Raw genomic sequence first — 6710 nt, 5'->3', positions numbered from 1 at the left:
GAAGGAAGGAAGGAAGGAAGGAAGGAAGGAAGGAAGGAAGGAAGGAAATAAGGAAGAAAGGAAATAAGGAAGGAAGGAAGGAAATAAGGAAGGAAGGAAGGAAGGAAAGGAGGGAAGGAGGGAGGGAGGAAGGAAGGGAGGAAGGAAGGAAGGAAGGAAGGAAGGAAGGAAAGGAAAGAGGAAGGGAGGGAGGGAAGGAGGAAGGGAGGGAGGAAGGAAGGAAATGAGGGAGGGAGGGAGAAGGAAGGAAAGGAAAAAGGGAGGGAAGAAGGGAGGGAGGAAGAAGAGAGAAAGGGAGGGAGGGAGGAAGGATATAACTTCAACAAGCATTTATTTAACACATTCTATGTATCAAGCACTGTGCTAGATGCTGGGGTTCAAAGTACAAAGAATGAGACAATCTTTATTCAAAATGAGATTGTATTATTAATGGAAGAGACTAGTACATACAAAATATATGCCTCATAAATAGAAAATTAATGGATACAGATATATGTGTACATATATCTATATGCATACAGACAGAGAATAATAGAACTGAGATTTTTAAAAGTTCTTTTTAAAATTTTTATTATTTTCAATTACATGTAAAAACAATTTTTAACATTCATTTTTAAAATTTTAAGTTCCAAGTTCTTTTCCTGCCTTGCTCCTCTCCCCTCTCATTCAGAAGGGAAGTATTTTGATATAGGTTTTACATAAGCAGTCATACAAAACATTGCCATATTAGTCATGTTTTGAAAGAAAACACAGACAAAAAAACCCGCAAGAAAAATAAAGAAAATATAAAAAAAGTAGTATGCTTCAATCTGCATTCAGACTGCATCAGTTCTTTCTCTGGAGATGTGTACCTAGCATTTTTCATCATAAGTTCTTCAGAATTGTCTTGAATCGCTGTATTGCTGAAAACAGTCAACTCATTCACAGCTGACCATCATCCAATATTGCACACTTTGTATCAGTTTATAGAAGTCTTCCCAGGATTTTCCTGAAAGCATCCTTTTACCGTTTCTTACAGCGTAACACTATTTCATCACAATCATATACCATAATTTTTCAGTAATTCTCTAAAATGGATGAGCATATCCTCAGTTTCCAATTCGTTGCCACCCCTAAAAGAACTGCTGTACACATTTTTATACATACATGTCCTTTTCCTTTACTCTCTTTGGGATACAGACCTAGTAGTGCTGTTGCTGTATCACAGGACATGCACAGCTTTATAAGCCCTTTGGGCATAGTTCCAAATTGCTCTCCAGAATGGCTCAATCAGTTCACAGGTCTAACCCTGCTTTCGCGTCCCAATTTTCCCAAATCCCCTCCACATGTCATTTTCCTTTTCTGTCATATTAGCCAATCTGATAGGTGTGAGGTGGTACCTCAGAGTTGTTTAAATTCGCATTCCTCCAATCAATAGTGATTTAGAACATTTTTAAAATATGACTATAGCTAGTTTTGATTTCTTCCTCTGAAAACACCCTATTCATAGTCTTTGACCATTTATCAGTTGTGGAACAGCTTGTAATCTTATAAATTTGACTCCGTTCACATATTACATATTTGAGAAATGAGACCTTTATCAGAGAAACTTGCTGTAATTTTTTTCACAATTATGATTATTGTGTATTTTCCTCCATTCTATTTTCCCCGCTTATTCTTTTCTCTCTCTCTTCTTTCATCCTATCCCTCTTCAAAAAAGTTCTGCTTCTGACCACCACCTCTCCCAACCCACTCTCCTTTCTGTCAGTACCTCCTCCCCTTCTCACATTTCCTTCCCCTCCTGTGCAAGATAGATTTCTATACCCAGCTGAGTGTGTATGTTATTCCCTCTCTGAGCCAAGTCTAAGGAGAGTAAGGTTCCAACCTTGTCCACCTCCACCCTTTCTTCCCCTCCACTATATAAGCTCCTTTGTACCTGTTCCATGTGAGGTAATTTACCCCCTTCTACCTCTCCTTTCCCTCTTCTCTCAGTGCCTCTCTTTTTCCCATCTCTTAATTTTATTTCATGCCTGTGCCCTCTATGTATATTCCTAATTGCCCTAATAATGAGAAAGTCCTTAGGAGTTACAAGTATCATCTTCCCATGTAGGAATGTAAATAATTTAACTTTATGCAATCCTTTATGAAAGTCAGGGCCCTTAGAACAGAGAATGTCAGAGCTGGGAGGGCCCTTAGAACACAGAATATCAGAGCTGGGAGGACACTTAAGAACAGATAATGTCAGGGCTGGGAGGGTCCTTAGAACACAGACTGTCAGAGCAGGGAGGACCCTTAGAACAGAGAATGTCAGGACTGGGAGGACCCTTAGAACACAGAATGTCAGAGCTGGGAGGGCCCTTAGAACACAGACTGTCAGAGATGGGAGGGCCCTTAGAACACAGACTGTCAGAGCTGGGAGGGCCCTTAGAACACAGGATGTCAGAGCTGGGAAAGGCCTTAGATCCCAGAATTTCAGAGCTGCCTTTTGGACAGAAAATGTCAAATCTGGAAGAGGCCTTAGACTATAGGACCTTAGAATTGTGTGAAATATTAGGCACCATGGAGTATTTGAACCCCCTCATTTTACATATGAAAAATCTGAGAACTGGAGGACTCTGTGGTAAAATCATGGTTAGTCGTTTGTTAGAATTCCAAACCAGTTCCTAATATGTTGCTTTTACCACTGTACCATACTGTCTCCCATATATGGCCATTACTCTCAGCATCTCTGACTGTATTTCTGGTCTTCTTTTTCAGTGCCTTTTTGGGACATCAGAAAGTAGAGTCCAGCTTTATTTCTAACTCCGTTTACCTCTGGAAGCAATGGCCTTGCTTGCCCATGGTGGAGAAGCCATGGTGGAGAGGCCAGCTGCTCCCCAGGCATTTTGGAACAACCCTGATCAGGAAATGAAGAAGATCAGTAAACAAAGCTAAGTCATCATAGGGGGATTTTCAGACAATGGTTTGTCATTTCCTGAAATGGAGTTGCACAAGGTCCCGGAGACTAGCCAATGAGAGGCTCCCAATTTCCAAATGAGGACTGCCTTCTCGTAAACTTGTAAAGATAATTCATAGCACTTTGTAAGATTTGAAAAATGTTTTATATGTTTCCCGTTTGATCTCCACAATGATTCTGAGAGGTAGTACTGTTTTTATCCCCATTTTACAGATGAGAAAACTGTGGCAAAGAAAAGTTAAATGGTTTACCCAGGATCATACAACCAGGGTCTAAGGCAGGATTGGAATTCCAGTATTCCTCAGTCTGAGACCAGGATGCTAACCACTGCACCAACCACCTGCACCTTTTTGAACTCTTAGGAGCGGCTCTGATCTTGTCTTTTTGACTGGAAGATGACTCATCCCCTTCCTAGGGGTAGAGAACCCAGAGCCCCCTGCACTGGCAAGAATCTATAATTAGGGAGGGCAATCAACTGTACCTACTTAGTACTATAGGATATGGCAATTCAAGTCAAAGATAGACAAAGAAGCTCAGTGGTCTCCTCATGGTCTCATCTGTCTTGCATTATCAGACAATGAAGAAACAAATTCACCAAAAAAAAAAAAGGATGAATCAATTGCTTGTTGGGTGATTTTTTTTTCTGGTGGGAAGGAGGGAGGGAGGGTAAAAGGGGGACTGATTCCAGGTCATGGACCAGAATTTCGATTTCACAGAGCCCCTTGCCCTTTGGTAGAGTACTCCCCTAGGGAGAAAAGGAAAAGGAAAGTGGCCACACACATCATCATTATCATTCACATAGTGCTTGGAAGTTTTAGAAATGAATTACAAATATGATCTCATTTGAGCCTTACAATAATCCCAGAAGATAAATGCTATTATGATCTCTATTTTACAATTGTATAAACTGAGGCAGACAGAGGTTAAGTGACTTGCCCAGTGTCACACAGATAGCAAGTATCTGACTATGAATTTGAACTCAGGTCTTCTGAATTCTAGGCAGCGTCATGATGCACAGAGTGCCCAGCCTGGAGCAGGGAAAATTCATCTTCCTGAACTTATATCTGGCCTCAGACACTTCCTAGCTGTGTGACCCTGGGCAAGTCACTTCACCCTGTGTGCCTGAGTTTCCTCATCTGCAGAAGGAAATGGCAAACCATTCTAGTATCTTTTCCAAGAAAACCCCAGATGGAGTGGGGAAGAATCAGACATAGTTGAAACAACTGAATAACGTCCTACCTCTAGGGTTAGGGCTATATCTACTAATCAATCACCAAATTACAGCTGGAAAGGACCTTAGCATCTAATCCAATTGTTTCATTTTACTCAGAAGAAAACCAAAGCCTAGAGAAGAGATATGACTTACCTGAGATCACATAGCAAGTGTGGCAAAGCCAAGACTCAAACCCAGGTCTTTTGACTTCCAAGAAGAGAGCAGAAAGATTCCATTATAAATGCAATAAGAAGGATACCCCCCCAATAGCTTGATCCTAACCTGCGATCTGTTGTAATCTGGAGCTTCAATGATGAAGGGTCATATAGAAACCATATATAACTGAATAGGAAGTATGCCTCTTCCTGCCATAATGTCTGTATAGATGAACATCTAAAAAAATTCCATCTGTTCATGTCAAGTTTAAATCAGCAGCAGTCTTGGGCATGTAAGCAGGAAGTATGGTTGATAGATATATATTGTAGAACAGAATTCTGTCCTAGTCCCTCTTCTCTTCTCTCTCTCTACTCCTTGACTTTGTGATCTCCTAATTTCCCATGGATTTAATTACCACCTCTATGCTGATGATTCCCAAATCTACCTATCCTGCCCTAACCTCTCTGCTGACCTCCAATCTCGCACTTCAGTCATAATAAACTCAACCTATATGAAATAGAACTCAATATATTTTCCCCTTAAACCCTTTCCCCTCCCTTCCTACCTTCCCTATTACTGTAGGGCAACACCATCTTTCCAGTTCCTCAGGCTCCCAACCTAGACACCATCCTGGACTTCCTCACTACCCAAGCTATTGCCAAGACTTTTCTATTTCACCTCCCCAGCCTCTCTTGTCTGTTTCATCTCTCAGGGTCTCTTGTCTATCCCACTTCCCCAGAATCTCTTGTCTGTTTCACCTCTCTAACCCTTCTCAAGTATGCCCCCTCCTCTCCTTTGATACTGCCACCACCTTGTACAGACCCTCATCATCTCAAGTCTGGATTATTGTGAGAGCTGCTAAGGTTAAGGGGAGGAGGTCTACCTTTAGTCTCTCTCCACTCAAATCCATCCTTCATTTAGCCACTAAAGTGATTTTTCTAAAGTACAGGTCCAATTCCCCTACTCAATAAACTCCAGTGGCTCCCTATTCCCTCCCTCCAGGAGCAAATACAAAATTCTGTTTGGTATTCAAAGCCATTCATAACCCAGTCCCCTCCTACTTTCCCAGTCTTCTTACCTTACTTCCCAAACTTCCTCTTCCATCTAGTTATGCTGGCCCTTGGCTGTTCCACAAACAAGCCTTTGTGTCTCTCAATTCCAGGCCTTTTCTCTCTGTGTCCCTCATGACTGAAATACTCTCCCTCCTCTGATTTGACTACTAACCTCTCTGGGCTTCCTTTAAATTGCAATGAAAATTCTGCCTTCTCCTGGAAGCCTTGCCCAATCCTTCTTAATTCCAGTGCCCACCCCCTATTAATTATTTCCTATTTATAGTGTGTATGTGTGTGTAGCATATTTATCTATTTATAGCTTATTTCCACATATTTGTGTACATGTCTTCATCACTAGATTGCACCAGCTTTTTGAGAACAGGAAATGTCTTTTTCCCCTTTTTCTCCAACACTTAGCACAGTGCCTTACACATAGTAGGTGCTTAATATGTCTTTATTGATCCATTGTTTAATATCCCTTCTCATTGTCTAATGGAAATAGAGCTATGTGGATTTGGAGTTTGAGGAACTAGCTTCCAATCCTGCCTCTGCCCCTCATTACTTGAGTGATATTGGTTAAGTCACTCCCCTTCCCAAGTTTCAGTTTCTTTATCTGTAAAATGAGGGGGTTGGACTTTCAGCTTGCAATCTATGGTTCTAGGGGAGGCCAGGTGGTGCAGTGAGTAAAAGCACCAGCCCTGGCGACAGGAGACCCGGGATCAGTTCCAGCCTCAAATACTTGGCACCCAAACAAAAAAACTGGCTGTGTAAACTTGAGCAAGTTACTTAACCCCAATTGCTTAAAAAACAAAAAGAAATCTATGGTTCTAAAATCCTTATTTACAATACTAATCAATGAACCATCATTTATTGAAGATTGAAGACCACCAGCAATCAGTAAACCTTTATTACTATACATCAAGCATCTTGAGAACAAAGAACAAAGAAACTTTGAAAATACTCCCTGATCTCAAGGAGCTAATGTCCTAATGAATTATTAAGTAAATTGTCAATTATTTCCCTGGGATATTTCACAGCTAGGAAGGACAAAAATCACACTTCCTAAACTCCTACTGAGTGAGATCCTGTGAAGGTTAGATCCACTACTGTAAATCCCAAATCAACAAATATTTTAAAGTACCTACTACAAAGAAGAAACTGTACCTGCAACAGTGTGAAGCAAAGACAAAGTTGAAAACAATTCCCATCCTGAAGGAGCTTATGTGTATTGAAGGGAGGATAATAAAATGGGGTAAATAGATACAAAGTATATTTGCTGCTGTTCATTTGTTTCAGTTATGTTGGACTTTTCATAACCACATTTGGGGTTTTCTTGGCAGAGGTATTAGGGTAG

The 6710-nt window shown here is 40.8% G+C and overlaps 1 long non-coding RNA gene across 1 annotated transcript in view; it reads right to left on the bottom strand.

Annotated features, from left to right (window-relative positions):
* LOC138154037 (uncharacterized) overlaps positions 1 to 5608 on the bottom strand; it is a 6503-nt gene extending 895 nt beyond the window's left edge. The window contains exons 1-2 of the long non-coding RNA XR_011166538.1: positions 5383 to 5608; positions 4302 to 4355 (exon numbers count right to left, since the gene is read on the bottom strand). This is a non-coding gene — a long non-coding RNA (uncharacterized lncRNA). The remainder of the gene's footprint in view (positions 1 to 4301; positions 4356 to 5382) is intronic.
* Positions 5609 to 6710: the final 1102 nt, after the last annotated feature.

Source organism: Petaurus breviceps, unplaced genomic scaffold (assembly GCF_028583685.1).
Source record: "Petaurus breviceps papuanus isolate PSGF00001 unplaced genomic scaffold, PetGlider_PUasm1.0 91041, whole genome shotgun sequence".
In the NCBI taxonomy this organism is placed as follows: domain Eukaryota; kingdom Metazoa; phylum Chordata; class Mammalia; order Diprotodontia; family Petauridae; genus Petaurus; species Petaurus breviceps.
This window is presented reverse-complemented; position numbering and strand designations above follow the sequence as displayed.